General features: G+C 33.7%; 1 protein-coding gene and 1 pseudogene across 1 annotated transcript in view; one reads left to right on the top strand and one right to left on the bottom strand.

Moving 5' to 3' along the window:
* ANK2 (ankyrin 2) overlaps positions 1–23424 on the bottom strand; it is a 325566-nt gene that overhangs the window by 284832 nt on the left and 17310 nt on the right. The gene's annotated exons all lie outside the window — the stretch shown is intronic.
* Positions 5535–16710, top strand: LOC141546219 (large ribosomal subunit protein eL32 pseudogene; annotated as a pseudogene).

A 23424-nucleotide genomic window follows, 5' to 3' on the forward strand; every position in this document is an offset into this window, starting at 1 on the left:
AGTATTTAAAAATAACTATCATACCCTCCCTGTTCTTTTTCTTTTCATAATAAAGCATCTTAATTTCCTTTAAATCAATTTCATATGGTATGAATCTAGGCCCTTCACACTCTCTTTCTAAAACCCTAAACTAAAAACAATATTTTACATGTGGTCTGACTAGAATAGAGAATTATTGGGAATATATTACCTTCTTTATCCTGGGTAATATCTTCTTTTAAGACAACCTAAAATCATAAGAGCTCTTTTGGTAGCTACAATATTCTGCTAATTTATATTGAGTTTGTAGTCCACTAAAACCCTCAAATCTTTTTCAAATTTCTGTCTAGTCATGCTTCCCACCATTTCTTCCATTACACTCTACCCTTCCAATTCTGTTTTACTTAAACAGATTACCTTTCAGAAAATAAAAGTTCTAAAGAATCATAAAAATATAACCTAGATTTAAAAATACTTTAATTGCCAACAACTTTTCATGGATATCACTATTACATAAAGTAAGGCCCAACTGAAAAATCTTTTATCTACAATACAAAAGATATGATGAATAATTTAAAAGGGCAATTTGTACCTTTCTGAATAGTCAATGATCAATATTCTTAGCGTTTATTTTTTAAGGTCTAAATATCTAATCACATTCGGGGCATCCCTATGAAATTCTGCATATTTTCTTGTACTGATTGTGACTCAGTAAAGGATACTGATTAATAAATTAACCTTATAGATGCAGGAAAACTGGGACACTGATGCATTCATTGTTGATGGAGTTGTGAATGAATCCAACCATTCTGGAGAGCAATCTGGAATTATGCCCAAAAAGTTATCAAACTGCACATACACTTTGATCTAGCAGTGCTACTACTAGGCTTATATCCCAAAGAGATTTTAAAGAAGGGAAAAGGACCTTTATATGTCAAAATATTTGTGACAGCTCTTTTTGTAGTGCCTAGAAACTGGAAAATGAATGGATGCCCACCAATTGGAGAATGGTTGGGTTAATTGTGGTATATGAATGTTATGGAATATTATTGTACTGTAAGAAATGATCAGCAGGATGAATACAGAGAGGCTTGGAGAGACCTACATGAATTGATGCTGAGTGAAATGAGCAGAACTAGGAGAACACTTCAACAACAATACTATATGAGGATGTATTCTGATGGAAGTGGATATCTTTGACAAAAAGAAGATCAAATTCAGTTCCAATTGATCAATGATGGACAGAATCAGCTACACCCAGAGAAGGAACATGGGGAAATGAATGTGGACTACTTGCATTTTTGTTTTTCTTTCCAGCTTATTTTTACCTTCTAAATCCAATTGTTCTTGTGTGACAAGAAAACTGTACGGTTCTGCACACATATATTGTATCTAGGATATACTATAACATATTTAACATGTATAAGACTGCCTGACAACTGGAGGGAGGGATGGAGGGAGGGAAGGGAAAAGTCGGAACAGAAGTGAGTGCAAGGGATGATGTTGTAAAAAATTACCCATGCATATGTACTGTCAATAAAAAGTTATAATAAATAAACAAACATAAAAATTAACCTTACTAGACCCAAGACAGTTTTGTTGTATGTGATACAGTAAGGTTTTGTTCACTGTGTACCATAAACTTTCTTCAAAGAGAAGCTTACATCAGAAATGCTTATTATTAGAGTCTAATCAAGGGAAGTAAGCTTATAAATCTCAGATTGGGACAGGCAGACTTAATGCAATAGTGAATAAAGTATGAAATTTGTTGTTTAAATGAACTACTGGATTTAGATACTATCTCAGACACTTATCACCCATGTGTTCCCCAGGCAAGATAATTCTCTATATCCAGGTACTATGTAGATACCATGTAGATATTGGTATCTACTCCAATCCTGTTTTTTTTAACTGCCTTAATTGCAATGAAATTTCTTTTAACCAATTATATAAAAATAATCATTTTAGTATAAATATATGCATGCTTTACAAGTAAACTAACGGAATTGAATAAAAAAATCAATCAATTTTCCATGTATTTGCACTCTTTTCCAAGTAGAGATTGTTTTATTTATTATATTATATTATATTATATAGTGCAGTGCCTGGTTCATAGTCAGTGTTTTCTGATTAATACATTTTTGCTTTATAAAATGTCTTATTTCTATATGTATCAAGACTTGACAGTTGGTATATAATAATATAATTGAGAAATGAAAACATACTTATGAAATGTATACAGTATCATTAGCATGCTCTAACTATATATAATCAAAAATATCTTGAATAGATAAATAACTATCTTGTTTGAAATGTAACATTGGGATAACTGATGAATTTGATTATAATTCTTTTTCATTGCACATAACAGTGCTGCTGATAAACATGTGTGTATATATGTCTCCAATAGTAAATAAACTGTGGACATTTATTATCATAATCAAGTCATAGTAAACCTTTGGCTATTGTGAACCTTCAAGAAATGAATTAACATGAAAGCTATTGTTACTAAAAATCTGTGTTAATATTTCAAGTCCAAAAATACTATTTAATTTCATGGAATTCCAATTCCAACTCTTCTTTAAAAGAGTTATACAGTTCTTCTGCTACTTTAATAGAGTATATAGTAAATGTAATTTAATCTTCTCTAATTGACACAGGATCATCACTATTATCACATATTTATATAATGTCCTAATGTCTCCTTGAGCTAAGACATACAAGTGTAATTAACTGGATTTTATAGATGAGAAAACTAATATTCCTAGTTGCCCAGATTAGAATTGGGAATCATACCCAACCAAGCACAAAGATTTTTTTCACCACTGCAAATGCCTCTATATTTGAGATTTAGGGATGACTGATCCAGCAGTGATTCTGGAGATTGTTATCTTGATAAAAAATAAGCTAGCAGGGACAGTTATGTGGCACAATGGATAAAGCACTGGTCCTGAAGTCAGGAGAATCTGAGTCCAAATCCGACTTCAGACACTTAACAGTTAATACTTCCTAGCTGTGTGATCATGGGCAAATCACTTACTCCTAATTGCCTAATGCCCCCCCAAAATTACTTAAAAATTAAGTTGTAAAATGATTTTTGTTCATCTGCCCTTTTATCTTAAAAGTGAGATAGAATCACTTGCTCAGTCTCAAAGCTTTTTTAAAAATCTATTAATTATCAAATCTAAGGTTTATATTTCCCAAGCAGTTTTCTCACTGCAGTGTTTCTTTTCTCTGTTGTTACCAGCCTTAGTGATTTCTTAGCAAGATTGCAGACATTTGTGACTTCTAATAATATAAACAAAAGTATCACATTTTCAGCTTGTATATACACCATTTTAAAGTCATGTTTGCTAGTAAAGTGTGAAGGAATATTTCCCCTGGCATCTCAAGATTTTATATCAGGTGTTTTTAACCAGTTTTGTGTTACAGACCAATTTGGCCTACAAACTCTTTCTAAAAAGGTTTAAAATGAACAAATTAAATACATAAAAATCACAAAGGAAATCATTTATATTGAAATACCATTATCAAAATATTATTGTAAAAAAACTTCACAGTTATCAGATTAAGATCCCCTTTGCCAAAGGATTCATTTCAAAGTCTATGAATTTTTAACATCATTAAAAGATGGCACTTCTTATGTCCCCGGAATACTTCTGACACATAATAAGCACTTAAATGCTTTTTGCCTAATTGTAAAATGAGATCAAAAATTTATCCAAAGTGTCCTTAATACTCAACTTCTAAAAATTCTAGTTTAGGAGAATTTGAAAAAGTACAACATATGGTCTTATTTATTTCCTATAATCTTTCAGATCAAAATATATCTCTTTGGACACCCCCACATCTATTTGTTTCCTCATTAGAACATTAGTACTTTGAGGCAAAAGTTGACTTTGCTTTATATGTATATTGCCAGTCCTTAACATAGTAAGGGCTCCTTAAATACTTTTTCATTCATTGATTCATCTATTTATTAGCTTGAAAGTCCTATACAGTGCCTAGTTATGGTGAAATCTCTTAGAAAATCTCTGCAGTAAAAGCACTTAGGTTTTGATTGATAATTTCATCCATGATTTCAGTCAATAAGTATAAGGTTAAGTCTAAGGGCCCAGAAAAAAGGTTGAAGTTATCCACAGCATAAACTTTTTCCTTAGGATGAATTTTACAACCATACTAATGGATTTGAAATTAACCTTCATACTGGATACAAAAATGTGATAGGATCATTCCTATAGCAAAAATAATCTTCCTGCAAATTGAACAAAATCACTCTCTACAAATGCGTACTACTCAAAATATGCTTTTTCCCCAAAAAATCCATAAAAATACAAGTATTATGAATAAGCTCAAGTAAGTTCTTTGAAAGGCTCTTGAGATGTGAATTTCAAGATGGTCTTTCAACTTTCAGAGGCCATGTTCAAATTCCTGAGGTACTATTTGAACAAAAAAAATTCTGAAAAATAAATATATTATCACACAATTTATTGAAGTGAAGCATGTTAGAAAATTTGATTAATAGAATGTGGGAGGGGTTAATTATTGGAAAAAATCAGAGAGCACTATATTTTTTTAAAAAATGCTTCCTAAGATAGATTAATAAAAGACAGCACCATATCTTTACATATAGAATCTGAGGTGAGTTTTCTAAGCTATAGAAGGGGACCAAAGAAATTAGCCTAGTAGTTGCATGTTTTTCAATCATTCTAGACTTGCTACTTAAAAGAATATTTTTCTTAAATTTTTTGGTTTGGTTTCATCTTGGTTTGGTTTTTGGAGACCATCACTGTACCAGTGGAGGCCAGACTTTTGACCTATACATCAACTATAAAGCTTAGTATGAGAATTAGTCTCTGAGAAGTATAACATAAAAAGAAAAGAAAATGAAGGGAAGGGAAAATGAAAGTATGTAAAGGAGGAAGCAAAGAGAAGAGAAAGCTAAGGAAGGGAATAAGTAAAGGCCCTTTGAACTCCTCAAGCTTTTCTTTTCATGTTTCCCTCTAATTTCTTTACTGAATATACTCTCCTCCCCCAATCTTCCAGGAAAATACATATGTTGTCATGCAATAAAAAATTGCTTCTTTAAAGGTATTAGCTTCACAAAGATTCCATTTAAATCTGCTTGTGTGTATTTTATCATGCAAGATTATAGCCTATTTTAAAACTCATTTACGATATACTATTTGTTTCAATAGAAGTGTGAGGTCACTATTTTATTTCAAAGATTTATTTCAACTAAAGCCCTCTAACATACCAAGATGCTTCCTTTAAATTTAAATGAGTCTCAGCTATTTAGCTCTACATAGTCCTCTTGTAATTATACATTGAAAGCACAATGCCCTTAACTTTTTTTTTCTTTTTTAAAGTTCCATTAAGATAGATGCCCAAGCTATTCTGGGGATATTCAAATAATAGCAACTGACTGATGTTAAAAAGGAGAAAAAACCCAAATTAGCAAGAAATGAAACAGATAGATAACAAAAAGAATAATATTTTTAGTTCATTACAACTTAGACAAAGTTAACTTCTACAGAGAGGACATGGAGGTAACCATGTCATCATTTAATTTTACACAATTAAAGGCAGAGCAAAATCAGAGCAAGAAATTTTCCAAAATTTTCAAAAGTGCTAGAACATATCATATCATGATTCTTCCACTATGTGAAATGTAAGTAAAGATATAAGTAAAAATATTGAGAGAGGTTATCATTGGGGGGTTGAGGAGTAGTGAATATAGAGTAATGGAGATCAACTTTAAATATTCAAATATGGATTAGTGATAATCAGGAGTTGTAGGCATGGTAGAATCTCATTAATCAAAATGACTAACTTTTAGGCTTATGGAAATAACTCCTTAAACTTTAATTACTAATTTAAAATATTAAACACAAAGAATTTAACTATTGGTGGCAATACCTATTGTTGCTCATTATACAAAGGCAAATATCTAAAAGAAATAATTTATGATCTTTTTATTCTAGCTTCCAAGGCACTGTTCCATCTACCTGACCATTTTGAATTTTCTTGTGAATATGCAAACACCAACAGATTTTTGCACAACCTTTACTATTTATTGATACAGAAAATAATTCCTTGACCTCTACAACATTTTCAAAGGCTGACAAAAGTACTTCTCTGATCAAAAGTTCATAGTATTTTAAAATTAAAAAGACTTTATTAGTCCAAACCTAATATTAGTCAGTATCTAATTTATATCCAGTTTATGTTGAAGATGAAAAAAATCTAACTCCAGGACACAGAATTTAGTTACTTGCAAGAATACAGAATTCTAGTTAGATTAATGGTCATTTTTCTATAAGATCAAACTAGCCAGGAAAACATACAACTTTCCAGGAAGTTACTGGTGCTTCCTCCTCTTCAGTGATTAAAAATACAAAGAGTGTAAACTACTTTAAATGGTCATTTGGTCATAGCCCATTAAATGATTCATTAAATTTTCATTGATCCAAAGCTTCCAAAACCAAAATTTTCTCTTCTAAAAAATAAGAAATGAGTGTTTAATTTTATTAAAAATAAATAAGAATGAATCCATTAAATAACTAAAACTTCAGAAAGAACAATATTTGTTCCACTCAATTCAAATTAATATATATTAATACAACATACAGAAAGGATAAGCAAGGATTAACAATAAATTCATAGAAATTCCTTGATTAAAAACCAAAGACTATGGTAGTACAGGCATGTGAACCCAATTAGCAGGAAGACTGAAGGTAGTAGATCTCCTATGCTAGGGAGCACTGAGCTATAAGGAATTATGGCAATAATTAATAACTCTTCTCTACTGATTTCAGCATTAATATGATAATCAAAGGACAGGTTACCTAAAAAATGGCCCAGCTCTGAAAGAGATTAGGCCAAAAGTCTTGTGCTGATCAATAGTGGTTTCAGCTTTATGTAGCTCCTGAACTTCCAACCTGAGCAAAATGAGGAGGAAAAAAGGCAAGAAGAGGAAAGCTGGAAGGAAGAAGAGAGGGAAAGGAAGAAGGAAAAGACAGAAAAAGGAAGAAAAGGAGGGAGGGAGACAAAGAGAGGTGGGGGAAGGAGAGAAGGAAGGTATTTTGCTCATTTGGTATTGCTTTTAAGAGTAGAAATGGATTGACCTCTTTCTTCTATAGTAAAATAAACAAATAAAAAACAAATCAAAGGACAAAAACCATAATGATTCTGAGGCGCCACAGTCTGTCAGAAACCATGGGGTTACCAGGGGTATCAAACGTAAGGCCTTGAGGCAGGAAGCAGGGGAGAGAAAGGAAAAACCATATCAAAATGTAATTGAAAATATTTAACAAATAAAAATACATTAAAATGGAAAATAAGGCATTTTAAAACTAAGTCAGCATACAGTCACTGGGATACTTATGTATAGTTTAATAGCTCCAATTTCTATTTGAGTGTCAGATGACTGATGTTGACTATATCCTATTTACTTCATAGAAATCTTTTCAACAGCCATGTATTGAAACTAAAAATGGTATCTAATTATTTCTCAGTTACCTGAAAATAAATTAACTAAAAAGCTCCATTTCATAAAAATTTACATTAATCTCAGTTTTGCTATATTGCAAAGACCTTGAAAAAGGATTAGAATGAAACTAGGGGCAGAACCAAGATGGTGGAGACAACACACGTTTCTCTCTGACCTTTACAACCTTCACAATAATTACAAAATCCAGCCTCTGAATTAGCTCTGGATGGACAAAACTCACAAATATTGGAAGTGCAACAAATTATCAGTGGAAGATAATTTCAAAAATTGCCAAAAAAAAGGTCTGTTTCAATTGGAAATGAGAAGAACGCATGCCAGAGCAGACAGCTCAAGAGTCTTGAGGCAGAGAATTTACAGGAGTAAACAGACCAGAAAAGATCTGGTTCAATCGAAAACAGGAGAGAGGCAGCAAAGCACAAACAGCTGACCACAAACGCCAATGCAGACAGCTCAGAGTCTCTGAACAGTGCAGTCTCAGGGTGGGTATTGCAGACTCCATGTGGCAGACCCAGCACCAGGAGTGAATCAGCACTGACCCAGTGCAGGTATGGTCACTTAGAAAACCTCCCCCACCCTAAAGGTAGACCTTAACTTAACTTTAAAAAAAAAAATGAGCAAAAAAGTAAAGAGGACTCTAACAATTGATAGCTTTTATGGTGAAAGAAAAGAACCCTGAGTCAGATTGTCTCCAGATGAAGCTCCAAAAGGTGATCCCCATCACACAAGGCTCTCCAAGAACTTAAAAAGGATCTTAAAAGAGAACTAGAAGAAAAATTGGGAAAGGAAATGAAAGCTTTGCAAGAAAGTTTGGAAAAGGCAACACAAAATAGACATAGTGAAATGGTAAAAGCATGTAACTCGTTAAAAGATGGAGTTGATAAACTGGAAAAGAAATCAACTCCCAGAAAAACAGAATTTGTGAAACAGAAAAAGAAAATAGCTTCTTAAAAAACAGAATCTGTGAAATGGAAAAAGAAAATAACTCCCAAAACAGCCGAATTTGTGAAATGGGAAAGAATTCTATAGAACAAAACATCTCATTCAAAAATCCAATTTGATAAATACAAAACGAAGAAGAAAAAGTAAATGAAGAAAAAAACACAAATTCAGAATTGAACAGTCAAGCAAAACCAAAAAAGAAAAAGAAAAATTTTTTTAAAATGTAAAATACCTAAGGGGTGTTAGGATCCTTACAAGGTGCTAAGTCACAGGAATGAATAAAGACAATAATTATCTAATTCAGTATGATTGATCTGATCCTACAAGGAGATGTTATGGGCTAGAACTTGAAACAAGGTACTTATGTACTTAGTTTACATCTTTAAAAAAGTTCGTACCTTTAAAGGAGTTCATACCTTTAAAGGAGTTCGCTCATTGGTTCACACATTAGACTTCACACCTTTAGAGAGCAAATAAAAGGACAAGCCCACTGGAAGGAGATTCAGAGCCAGGATTTAGTGGGGAGATTCGAAAGTTCAGGAGATTAGCCTGCTCATGAACTTTCAGGAGATTCTGAACTAGGATTGACTTCCGGGAGATTCACAAGGCAGTAACCCACAATCCCACATTCGTGGAGGCAGAGTCAGATTCATTCCCACTTTGACTTTTATGCTGACTGGAGACATTGGGAAGACGAGAGGCTGAAGTTTTCGGACAAGAGCTCTCAGGAACCAAGGAGAAAGGAAAGCCTCCAGAAAACCAGCCAAGCCCCAAATGAAAGAGATAAGATTTGGGAAGAGACAATAAAGGATCTGGACTTTAACTCCTGCCTGAATTTTTGCATTATTGAACTGAACTGAAAGGAAGGCGGCCTCCACAAGCTCCTCAAGAAATCTGTTCACAGAAAATTATTACAATTTAGAGAAACAGAACATTACAATGGGGAAAACAAATGACCTGGAAAATAGATCTAGGAGAGACAATCTAAGGATTATTGGACTCCCTGAAAAACATGATGAAAAAAAGAGCCTAGACATTATCTTTCAGGAAATCATCAAAGAGAACTGCCCGGATATCATAGAAATAGAAGGTGAAATGACCATTGAAAGAATTCACCAAACTCCTCCTGAAAGAGATACCTAAAATTAAAACCCCAAGAAATATCGTGGCTAAATTTGAGAACTATTGGGCCAAGGATAAAATATTATAAGCAGCCAGAAAGAAACAATTCAAATACCAAAGAGCCACAATAAGGATTACTCAGGACCTAGCAACTTCCACTTTAAAGGTTGAAGGGCCTGGAATCTGATATTCTGAAAATTGAAGGATCTTAGAATGCAGCCAAAAATAAATTACCCTACTAAACTGAGCATTTTCTTTCAGAGAAGAAGATGGACATTCAATGAAACTAGTGAATCCCGTGTATTTTTGATGAAAAGACCAGAGCAAACAAAAAATTTGACTTCCAAATATAGAACTCAAAAGAAGCACAAAAAGCTAAAAAGAAAAAAAAATTCTTGAGAACTGCATTTTTGTTATGGTTATACATTGAGAATACATATCTAATCTCATTTTACTGTTATAATATTAAAAAGGAATTAGAGATGGATTGTAACAGAAAAAATGGGGAAAGTGGAGATAAAATGAAGCAAATTACATCTCAGGAAGAGGCAAAGAAAACATACTGTAATTGAGGGAAAGAAAAGAGAGTGATGAATATTGTGTGACTCTTACTCTCATCAGATTTGGCCCAAAGAAAGAATATTAGATATATTTGGTTTCACTGAGAAACATCTCTCATCCTATAGAAAAGTGGGAGGGGAAAAGGGAAAAGGGAAGGGATAGGCTAAATAGAAGGGAAAAGAGAAATAGTAGGGGAAAGATATAAGAAAGAGGGAGGGTCTCTAAAGGGGGAGAACTGCTTGAGGCAAGAAGTGCTCATAAGTAAAATACTGTGGAGAAGGAAAAGGGAAAAGGAAAGAGAAAAGTATAATTTGGGGCTAATAAGATGGCAGGAAATACAAAATTAGTAGTTTTAACTGTAAATGTAAGTGGATAGCAGACTAGATTAAAAGCCAGAATCATACAATACATTGTTTACAAGAAACACATTTAAAGCAGAATCTATTATGCTTCAGGTGAAATTTAAAAAACAGGGGTAGCCATCCTCATCTCAGATAAAGCAAAAGCAAAATTTGATCTGATTAAAAGAGATAAGGAAGGAAAGTATATCTTGCTAAAGAGTACCAGAGATAATGAAACAATATCAATATTAAACATGTATGCACCAAGTGGTGTAGCATCTAAATTCCTAAAGGAGAAGTTAAGAGAGTTGCAAAAAGAAATATACAACAAAACTATAACAGTGGGAGATCTCAACCTTGCTCTCTCAAAACTAGATAAATCAAACCATAAAATAATAACAAAGAACTTAAAGAGGTAAATAGAATACTAGAAAAAAACTAGATATGATAGATCTTTGGAGAAAATTGAATGGAGTCAAAAAGGAGTACACTTTCTTCTTGGCAGTTCACGGAACTTATACAAAAATTGACCATATATTAGGACATAAAGACCTGAAAATCAAATGCAGAAAGTCAGAAATAGTAAATAATTTTTTTTTGGATTACCATGCAAAAAAAAATAAAAATAAAAATCACATTCAATAAAGGGCAAGGGGAAAATAGGCCAAAAACGTCATTGGAAACTAAATAATCTCTAAAGATTGGGCTAAAGAATGAATGGGTGAAACAGCAATCATAGACACAATCAATAATTTCATTCAAGAGAGTGACAATAATGAGACAACATATCAAAATTTGTGGAATATAGCCAAAGCAATAATAAAGGGAAATTTTATATCTCTGGAGGCTTACTTTCATAAAATAGAAAACAAGAAGATCAACAAATTGGTCTTGCAACTAAAAAAAAAAGCTAGAAAAAGAACAAACTAAAAACCCCCAATCAAATACAAAACTTGAAATTCTAAAAATAAAAGGAGAGATCAATAAAATTGGAACTAAAAAAATTATTTAATTAATAAAACTAAGAGTTGATTTTATGAAAAAACCAACAAAATAGATAAACCTTTAGTTAATATGATAAGAAAAAGGAAAGAGGAAAATCAAATCGTTAAGTTTCAAAAATGAAAAGGGAGAACTATCCACAGATGAAGAGGAAACTAGAGCAATTATCAGGAGTTACTTTGCCCAACTTTATGCCAATAAATTTGACAATCTTAGTGAAATGAAGGAATACCTACAAAAGTATAGATTGTCCAGATTAACAGAAGAGGAAATAAATTACTTAAATAGTCCCATTTTGGAAAAAGGAATACAACAAGCTATTAATCAACTTCCTAAGAAACAGTCCCCAGGACCAGATAGATTTACATATGAATTCTACCAAACATTTAAAGAACAATTAACTCCAATACTATATAAACTATTTTTTAAAATAGGGAATGAAGGACTCCTACCAACTCCTTTTACAATACAGATATGATACTGATACCTAAACCAGATAGGACAAAAACAGAGAAAGAAAATTATAGACCAATCTCTCTAATGAATATTGATGCAAAAATCTCAAACAAAATATTAGCAAAAAGATTGTGGATCCTTGGGATAATATACCACAATCAATTAGGATTTATACTAAGAATGCAAGGCTGGTACAATATTAGGAAAACTATTAACATAATTGACTATATCAATATATCAAATTAACAAAAACCATATAATTATCTCAATAGATGCAGAAGAAGCATTTGATAAAATCCAACACCCATTCATATTAAAAACACTAGAGAGTATAAGAATAAATAGCTTTTTCCTTAAAATAGTCAGTAGCATCTATTTAAAATCATCAGGAAACATCATACATAATGGGGATAAACTAGAATGATTCCCAATAAGATTAGGGGTGAAGCAAACTTGCCCACTATCACCATCACCATTCAATATTGTATTAGAAATGCTAGCCTTGGTAATAAGAGTTGAGAAAGAGATTAAAGGAATTAGAGTAGGTAATGAGAAAACCAAATAATCCCTCTTTGCAGATAATATGATGAGAAAAAAAAAAAAGTGGTCTTTGCACCATGTTTTAGGTGACTCCTAGTGGCAAAGGAATTCCAGGAAAAAAAGTGGTCTTTGTAGATAAAATGATGGTATGCTTAGAGAACCCCAGAGAATCAACTAAAAAACTATTAGAAATAATCCACAACTTCAGCAAAATTGTAGGATACAAAATAAATCCACAAAAATCATCTGCATTCTTACGCATCATTAACAAAATCCAACAGCAAGAAATTCCATTTAAAATAGCTGTTGATAATATAAAATATTTGAAAATTTATCTGTCAAGCAAAAGTCAGAAACTATATAAGCAAAACTACAAAACACTTTCCACACAAATAAAGTCAGATCTAAGCAGTTAGAAAAAATATCAAGTGCTAGTAGATAGGGAGAGCAAATATAATAAAGATGACAATACTCCCTAAACTAATCTATTTATTTAGTGTTATACCAATCAAACTCCCAAGAAACTATTTTACAGAACTAAAAAAAATCAACAAAATTCATCTGGAAGAAGAAAAGGTCAAGAATTTCAAAGGAATTAATGAAGAGAAATGCAAATGAAGGTGGCCTATTGTAATACTCTTCTCTAAAATTTAATATTCTTTGGGAACAGATTTCTTGGGGGGGTCTGGAGGCAGCCTTAGTTTCATTAGCCAGGAGTTAAAGTACAAATCCTTTATTGTCTCTTTCCAAGTCTTGTCTCTTTCCTGGGGCCCAGTTAACTTTCTTAGAGGCCTATCTCGCTCCTTGGTTCTGAGGGTTCCTGCCACTAGTCCTTTGCCTCTGACAGCTTCAGCCTCCAGCCAGCACAAAGGTAGAAGATGCAATGAATCCGTCTCAGCCTCAGAAAGCTTCTAATGCACCTGTCCTTTCTGGCCCTGACAACTCTTCCTTATATGTTCCACACTGAGTATACATCAATCATTATATCAGTAGGAAACCATTATTTGTTGTAGGATTCAATCAATGCTAAACTAGATTTAACCACTGTCTCCTTCCACTTAATTAGCACCTTGTAAAAATCCTAACAGCCTATCATATTAATAACAGACTTAGTAAGATACTCTGTAGACATTAGTTCAATGTACTTTAAACTATCAAGCTCAAAAGATTCCCCTCCAGCCTCAGTTATAGAAGACTAATTTATTCTGTGCAATACTCAGTCCAACAGAAGATATACGTGGAAAACTAATATATACTTTCTGGAAGCTAAATGTTTTTTTAAAGCAGAAAAACATCTCGTTATCCATTTTCTTTGTTATGACAGCTGACCATATTTTACATAGCTAATTATAACTTTCCTTTCATCTTTAATCTTTTAAAGAATAATCAGACTTGGGCAGCTAGGTGGCACAAAGGATAGCGCACCATGACTTAAGTCAGGAGGACCTGAGTTCAAATTTGGTCTCAGACACTTAACACTTCCTACCTGTGTGACTCTGGGCAAGTCACTTAACCCCAATTGCTTCAGCAAAAAAGAAAAAAGAAAAAAAAAGAATAATCAGACTCAGACATGACTTTACTGGCAATGTGGCATCTGTTCCTTGGTTGTTCATATTTGCCCTGACACTACAGAAGAGCAATAGCATCAATCTATCATCATTTCCCAGATGCTGTTCTGACCCTTCCACCAATACCCATTTTTGAACTCTGTCTTCTTGGAACCCAGACCCAAACCACATGTTTCAGAAGGGACTGGAATTAAAAAAAAAAAAAAAAAAAAAAAAAAAAGCATTTTCATTTCCTAGCTGAACTCTTTTCAAAAAAAAGCAATACATGACAGAGCTTAATTAGACATCTCGGTACAGCTTGAGGCAATGGTGACAGTGACACCTTACCTCTGAGTTGGGCTCTTCCAGCAAGACGGTCCCTGTGCCAATACAATGCAATACCTGCTTTGCAATTTATAATCTAAGAGACTTGTCTGGGACATTAAGAGGTTATATTATAAGCACAGTATTATTCAAACATGTAGGGAAATCAGGCTTAAAACCCAGGTCTTCTGTCCACTGATGCTAGTTCTCTATTCTCTATATAAGTTGTCTCATATTTTCTCTCCTTATTCTCACCATTTCACTTTTGCAGGCAGTAAAGGTATTATTGCCTCCCATTTTATAAATAAGGATATTGAGATGCAGTACAATTAATATAAAATAAGTTGCCCAAGTAGAAACAACAGGATCAAACCTGAGAATCTTCCTACTCTTATCCCTATGCTTTTTCCATTATTAGCATCATTAGCATCATTCCACTAGTATGAAAAGTTTCCTTATTTTTGCCTAGTTGCACATCTCAAGGATTGTGAATATGCTTGCTATCAGTTCAGAATGTCAGTGCAAAGGATATCCTGCAACCATCCCTTTACAAAATGATCAAAAACATTCTAAGTATAAGGTTATTAACTTTAAATATTGAACTTAAGAAAACACAAAATGCAGAGGAAGCAAAAGGAACTAACTTCTCAAGGGACAAGTCTAAAATTAGATTTGAAATACCAACTCAAAAAAGATTATTTTATTATTTTGTTTTTTGTTATAAATGAATGTCCTGCTAAAACATACTCTAGAAAAACTAATATCATTAGCAACTATTTCTAATTGTTATAATTTTCATTGGTAAACACTCCCCCAAATTTTAGGTCTATTTTAAAATCCTGGGATTTATAAAACTATGAATCTGAAGTTTAGAATTCATGCAAACCCAAAATGAGGCTTAAAAGGTGTTCATCAACTCAAAACAAGAAACTGCAGCCAATTTTCAATTAATTTGCACTAATAAGGGCAAGTAAAGATATGGATGGTACAAACTGGAAGAAACCCATAGTAATTTAGAAATAAAAAAGAAATAATAAATAAAATAATTTAAATTTGAAATAATTTGAAATTGAAAATAATTTAACCCAAGAGTTCTCAAATTCTGACTTTCACACTTTTTGGGTTTGGAAGTCTGCAAGGTGAAAACTATTTTCATAATACTTTCCTTTAAAATACTCTCTTTTCCAACTACTGGTCTGTGTAAAGCCATATTTTCTTCATATACTTCAACCAAAACAACATATTGCAACAGACTGAATGCAGAAACAGATGTGAGAATCCATCTGTCCTTTATTAAGCCAAACATTGAAGAGACTTGCAAAAAAAAAAAATTGTAAAACTATATGACTTCTCACTAAATTGTATTTTTTAGTTAACATAGTCATTTTTCATTAGAAATATAATATTTCAGGGCAGCTAGATGGTGCAGTGGATAGAACACCAACCCTGAAGCCAGGAAGACCTCAGTTCAAATCTGGCCTCAGACACTTAACACTTCCTAGTTGTGTGACCCTGGGCAAGTCACTTAACCCCAATTGCCTCAGCAAAAAAAAAAAGAAAAGAAATATATTATTTGTATTAACATGTAATTTTAAAATTTCAAATGAATAAATATTTTACCATTTTAATAGCTTTTATTTCTAATATATAAATATTAATAAATACATCACTTATAAATCAAATTTCTTTGGGATCCTGAATAATATTTAAGAGTTATAAAGGAGTACTAAGACCAAAATGTTTGAGAAGTGGTAATTAGGCCCACTACCCAAGAGGGAAGTAACTGAAGTCCAGAATTGTTAAGTTTTTTATCCAGTATCATGAAATTAGTAAAAGAACCACATCTCTAGATTCCCAGTGTAGCATCCTTTTATATTTTATTTGGAATGAGAGTTTGTCGTTGCATTGAAATATATTTAAGGTTTTAGAAATATTTTGTAGCTTTTCTCTTGGTGCTTTCTGTGGAGGGGTCACAATCTATTCTCCAGAATCATACTTACTCTTCAATTCCTTGTGAAACCCAAAATCATCAAGAAAAGGAGCAGAAAATTCCTCCAGCACCAGTCCAACAGATATATCAGGATAAAAGAGTAAATTAAGAGGCATTAACAACAGAATGTAAAGACAATTTTAATTGCCAGATCTTAATGGCCAATATTATTTATAGAAGCAATAAGATGACAAAACACATATTACCAAATGGATTCAGAAAGTGTTTGGGGCACAGTGTCAAGAAGTGCTCCTGATATGCAACAAATCTTACTGTGCTAAGATTTCTCACAAGGTTTCCTCCAAGAATCAGAAGGTCATTATTGAGAGAGCAACTCATGTTGCCATCAAGATCATCAATCCAAATGTTAGACTGAGGAGCGAAGAAAACAAGTAAAAAGCCTGCACATTTTCATTTGTGTTAAATAAATAAAAGAAAGGAAGGAAGGAAGGAAGGAAGGAAGGAAGGAAGGAAGGAAGGAAGGAAGGAAGGAAGGAAGGAAGGAAGGAAGGAAGGAAGGAAGGAAGGAAGGAAGGAAGGAAGGAAGGAAGGAAGGAAGGAAGGAAGGAAGGAAGGAAGGAAGGAAGGAAGGAAGGAAGGAAGGAAGGAAGGAAGGAAGGAAGGAAGGAAGGAAGGAAGGAAGGAAGGAAGGAAGGAAGGAAGGAAGGAAGGAAGGAAGGAAGGAAGGAAGGAAGGAAGGAAGAAAGAAAGAAAGAAAGAAAGAAAGAAAGAAAGAAAGAAAGAAAGAAAGAAAGAAAGAAAAGAAAGAAAGAAAGAAAGAAAAGAAAGAAAGAAAGAAAAGATGTTACAATTAAATTCTTGACCCAAACAGAACTGATCTACAAGATATCAAGAGTTAGTTCACTGATGTGAGTACTTTACTGATACAAAGTATATTCCTTCTATAAAGTGAACAGTCTTCCTCAGTTTCTGAGATGAAAAATTCATCACCCTCTAGGAAACTTGGTAATGAGTCCTACTAAATTTATCTAGGCTAGTACTCAGATCACAAGCACAAGCAACAGTAGATATGACTATTTTCAGAATCTTTCCAGCATGATAGGCATATCATTAATGTAGGTCATTTTCATTATGGTCTAGATTCAAGAGACTGGAAGCTCAATGATGGGCAGACTTTTAATCCAATCTTCCTAACCTTCTCAGGAGACATTCATTTACTTCTACTAATGAGAGAGCCAGTTCCAAATTGGCCAACAGTAAAATTAAACATACCATCAATTTAAATATATATTGAATTGATTTCTAGGCTTTTTAAAATGCAGGGGCTAATTAGATAGCATTATGCCCTCTTCCTCTTGTATATGTAAATATACCTATAAATGTAAGTGTGTGTATATATATATATATGCATATATTTAATGAAGCCTTCTCTGATTACCCCAGTTGTAAGGTCAAATAAATAGAAATGAAGGCCACTAATCCCTACAAATTTGGTACAGCTACATTGGGCCTGGAGTCAAGAAAACATCTTCCCAAATTCAAATCTTACATCAAACACTTACTACCTATGTGACCTTGCACAATTAATTCACTTAACCCTGCTTTGCATTAGTTTCCTCATATGTAAAATGATCTGGAGAAGGAAATGGTAAACCACTCCAGTATCTTTGCCAAGAAAAATCTAAATAGATTCAAAAAGAGTCAATCTTGACTGAAAAAAACAACAAAATCCTTACAAAAGGCTTTTTGTAGGCTCATTTTGACATGCTTTTAAAATGTGATATATTTTTTCCAGGGATAGAGACAAAATGGTGAATTTAATCAGAAAGCTGCGTCAGCTCTCCCAGCTTCCCTTAAAAACCACATGAAACCAAGCCTCTGAACAGAGTGATGGAATGAAACCACTCTCCAGGTCAAGACAGAATGAAAAAACTTCAAGAAAAGTCAGTCTCACTGGGGTAAAAAGAGTATTCAGCACCTCTGGAAAGAAATCCCACAAGGAAAACCCCAAGAAACATTGTGGCAAAACTCCAAAACTATAATCTCAAAGAAAAAATACTGCAAGCTACCAGACAAAAACAATTCAAATATCAAGGAGCAACAGTCAGGATTACCCAGACTCTGGCAGCTTCTACATTAAAGGATTGGAGGACCTGGAATACCAGAAGGCAAAGGACCTGGGTTATAACCAAGAATTAAACAACCAGAGAGATTCAGCATCATCTTTTAGGGGAGAAGATGGTTCTTCAGTGAAGTAAGAGACTTTCAGCCATTTCTATTGGAAAAAAAACAGAACTAAACAGGAAATTTAATCTACAAACACAGCACTCAAGAGAACCATAGAAAAATAAACAGGAGGGAAAATATATATATATATATATATATATATATATATATATATATATATATATATATATATATAATTTGAAAGTTGAATTGTTTACAGCCCTAGATAGGAGAATGATATTTGTAGCTTTTATGAACTGGATCTAATAGGCATGGAAGAAGGGAGGAGAGGAGATGCAGATAGAGGAGGAGCATCACATGGAATGAATGGATGGCTGTGAATGGTCCCTGGTGTGATGATATGGTAAAAGAGGAAAGGGGAGGTATAATGTGACAATTAATTCACATGAAGAGGTGCAAAAGACCTATTACAATTGAGGGAAAGAAAGGAGGGGGATAAGCATTGTCTGAAGTTTGATCTCATCAATTTTGGCTTTAAGAGGGAATAATCCAATCATTCAGTTGGGTACAGAAACTTATCTAACCCTATAAAGAAATAGGATGAGGAAAAGGAAAAGGAAATGGAGGAGCAGGTTAGAAGGGAGGGCAGAAACATTAGGGAAAAAGGTAAGAAAAGGGAGGAAGAGCTGCTAGAAAATAAGATAGTGGGCAGAGTGGGTTAAAAAAAACCACTACTAAGAGAAGAGGGAAGGATGGTAAGAGATAAGGTAGTGGATGGGGTGGGTTAAAAAAAACAACTAAGGAGAGAGTAGAAAGAGAAAACAAAAGTATATACAGGGGAGAAAATAGGATGGAGGTGTAAGGGTTAAAAAGCCTCTAGAATGCAGTTCAAGGCATGTGGGAGGACCTGAGGGATGAGAGGTTCTGAGGAGCAGGCGAGTCCTACGTGGAGGTAGGGCACAGCCCCCTGAGGCAGTGTCTGATTCCAGGTACCACCACTCTTTAGTGCTCTCAAAGCCTAGCACACCTCCCTCCTTCTTCTGGGGCCAATTCCATTATGCCAGGTTCCTAGAGGACTTCCCCCTTTCCCCATATCATCAGTGGGGTATAATTATGTGCTATCTCAGAATAAAATTTTCTTTCACTTCACCCCTACCTCTTGGTGGTCTGTCTCTATTGGATCCGGGTTGGTGCTCGAAGACGGGTAAGTGTGGCCTAGCTGTGCCGTCGTACTGGACAGGCATTAAGAGTAGCTCTAAGGGGAGCTACCAGGTTAGAGTAGTCCATAGGGGTTGTAGCAGGAGGGAAATACAAAACAGGTAATATAATTGTGAATGTGAATGAGATGAACTTTCCCACAAAACTGAACCAAATAGCAGAGTGGATTAAAAATAATAATTCTTTAATATGTTGTTTACAAGAAACATATTTGACACATATAGACACAGGCAGAGTAAAGTTAAAGGCTGGAACAGAATTTATTATGCTTCAGCTAAAGTCAAAAAAAGCAGAGATAGCAAATCTGATCTCAGATAAAGCAAAAGTAAAAAATAGATTTTATTAAAAGACATAAGGAAGAAAAGTACATCTTGATAAAAAGTATAGTAAATAATGAAGTAGTAACAATACTACATGTATATACACGAAGTGGTAGAGCAGAAAAATTCCTAGAGAAGATTTCAAGCTACTTACAGAAGAAAAAGACAACAAAACTATTCTAGTGAGGGACCTCAACCTCCCCTTCTCAGAATCAGACAAATGTAACTATAAAATAAACAAGAAAGAAAATTAAAGAGGTTAATAGGATCCCAAAAAACCTAAATATATAGACCTCTGGAGAAAACTGAATAGCAACAGAAAGGAATATGGCATCTACACAAAAATTAGCCATGTATTAGGGCATAAAAACCTTACAATCAAATGCAAAAAGGCAGAAATAGTAAATGATTCCTTTTCAAACCACAATGCAATAAAAATTATATTTGATAAAGGGCCAGGGAAGGATAGCTAAAAAAATCAATCGGAAATTAAATAGTCTAATTCTAAAGAATGAGTGGGTCAAAAACAAATCATGGGAACAATCCATAATTTCATTCAAGAGAATGACAATGAGACAATATACCAAAACCTATAGGAAATAGCAAAAGCAGTTCTTAGGAAGCTAGGTAGCCCAATGAGCAGCAGCCCAGAGGCAGGATGATCTGAGTCCTCATTGGGCCTTAGACACTTAACTAATTGTAATCAAGCATTTACTTTTGTGTAACAGATTTCCCAGGAAAAATAAAAATAAATTAATCACAGTTATTTGTGCCAGCAAAGGAAAACCACTCACAGGACTTGAAAATGAGATTTTTATGAATAAAATTAATTCCTACCCAGGAAAATTGGGAATTAGCTTTGACTTTTTAAAAAATAAATGATCTTTATAAATTTTTGATTTGATCAAGGAAAGAAAAATGATAAATAGTAGCAAAAAGTCAAGTATTCTTGATCCAATGTTTCTACCAAAAGAGATCATAAAAGAGATCATACAAAAAGATCATAAAAAAAGGAAAAAAGGACAAACACATACAAAAATGTTTGTAGCAGCCCTTTTTGTAATGGCAAGGAACTGGAAAACATGTGGATGCATGTTAGCAAATGGCTGAACAAGTTATATTCTATGAATACTATGGAATATTATTTTTCTATAAGAAAGGCCTGGGGAGACTAGCATGACCTGATGCTAAGTGAAGTAAGTAGAAGCAAGAGAACATTGTACATAACAAAAACAAGATTATGTGATGATCAATTCTGATGGATGTAGTACTTTTCAGCAATGAAGTGATTCAGGTCAATTGTGAGCCATCTTCATTTAGAAAGAGCATTGTAGGGATTGAATATAGATCATAACATAGTATTTTTGCCTTTTTTGTTGTTGTTTGCTTGCTTTTTGTTTTCTTTCTCATTTTTTTCCCTTTTTGATCTTATTTTTCCTGTGCAGTATAATTGTGGAAATATGTATAGAAGAATCACATATTTAACATATATCAGATTACTTGCTATGTAAGGGAGGGGTTGGAGGAAGAGAGGGAGGAAGAAAAAATTTTGGAACACAAGATTTTGTGAGAGTGAATGTTGAAAACTATCTGCATATATTTTGAAAATAAAAAACTATTTTAATAAGTCAAGTATTCAATTATGACTGGTACCCTCATAAATATACATAAATATAGTAACTCAAGGCCAACTCTTCATGACCTCATTTGAGATTTTCTTAGCAAAGATACTAGGTTTGCTATTTTCTTATCAGCTAATTTTATAGATGAGGAAACTAAAGCAAACAAGGTTAAATGACTGATCTAGGGCCACAAAACAGCTAGCAAGTCTTTGAGGCCAAATTTGTGCTTATATCCTTCACACACACACACACACACACACGACACACACACCACACAATATGAGCATTTCAATTTAGGCAGAAGCTATTATGAGCCAGAATTCTACTTGAAACAAGGATTCTTACAAGGTGCTAACTCAGTGGAATTGATAAGACAATGGTTATCTAGTTTAGCATGGTGATTAATAGTTCTTCTAGTTCAGTATGATTGATTTAATCTTACAACAAATAATGGTTTCCTAGTGATATAATGATTGGCTTATACTCAATATACTGCATATAAACTGGGACAAACTCAGCCAGAGAGATTCATTCCATCTCCCACATTTGTGATAGCTGGAGGCTGGAGCATAAGCTCTCAGCAGAGACAGACTTCAAGACAGAGACTGTCCTGGTGGCCCTCCTGCCTCCCCTACAGAAACCAAGACACATTCCAGAAGACCTTAAGTAAGCTAGCACGGGACCCAGGCAAAGAAACTAGACTGTGAAGGAGACAATAAAGAATTTGGACTTTATCCCTGGCTATTCTCATGGTGATTACTCAGCTGAAATGAAGGCTGGTTCCAAGACCAACCAGAACACTACAAGAAGCTGTTCCTATCTGCCAGCTACCATCTACTCACTGAATACAGGACAATGCATTAGAGAGCCAAGAAGGTGGAGTGCAAAGAACCTCTAATTAACATCAAAAGACTTGGATTTAAATCCTGCCTTTGCTATTTACTTGTGTGACTTTAGACAAATCACTTCTCTTTGCTAGGCCATATATTCTTCCTCCCTAAAATTAGGGAGTTTTTCTGTATGGTTTCTAGTGTTTCTTCTAGTTCTAAATCTCTATAAATATAATATCACATATATTATCACTTGGAATGTACAGAGATAAATTTACAGAAATGATGAACAGCAGCAAAATAATAAATATCCCAAATATAATATCAGATGATGAATCTGTCTAATAATATCTATGTCTCTTTCCATTAAATAATAATTTTCAGATTTATTTAGCCCTATCCTCTTTCCTGAGACCTCTAGTTTTATATGACCAACTACATATTCAATATCTCAAAGTAGATGTTCCATAGATATCTCAACTCAATTTGTACAAAATAGTTCTCATTATCTTCTCTCAAAAACTCTCTCTCCCTCTTCTTAACTTTTCTATTACTTAGAAGCCACCATTTTTATCCCAGTAGGACAAGCTCCTAACCTAAGTAGGTATCATTCTTAGTTCTTCACTAAAATTTACTCCACATAGTCAAACTATTCTCAGGTTTTATCACCTCTTCCTTTACAACATCTCTTGTATACATTTTCTTCTCTACATTTACATAGTTATTTCTCTGGTGTACTGCTTCATTCATGGAACAAAAAAAAAATTAGTCAACTGTTTGGTCTCCTTGATGCCTTATCTCTCCCCATCTCCAAATCATCTTCTACTCAGCTGTCAAAGTGATCTTTCTAAAGCATAAACCTAACAATGTAACTCTCTTAATAAAATCCAGTGCTTCCCTGTTACCTCCAAGATCAAATATAAACACTAGTCCTTAAGTTTCTTAACTTTCTCCCTCTTAACATTTTTAGTA

The sequence above is a fragment of the Sminthopsis crassicaudata genome, chromosome 6 (assembly GCF_048593235.1).
Source record: "Sminthopsis crassicaudata isolate SCR6 chromosome 6, ASM4859323v1, whole genome shotgun sequence".
NCBI lineage: Eukaryota > Metazoa > Chordata > Mammalia > Dasyuromorphia > Dasyuridae > Sminthopsis > Sminthopsis crassicaudata.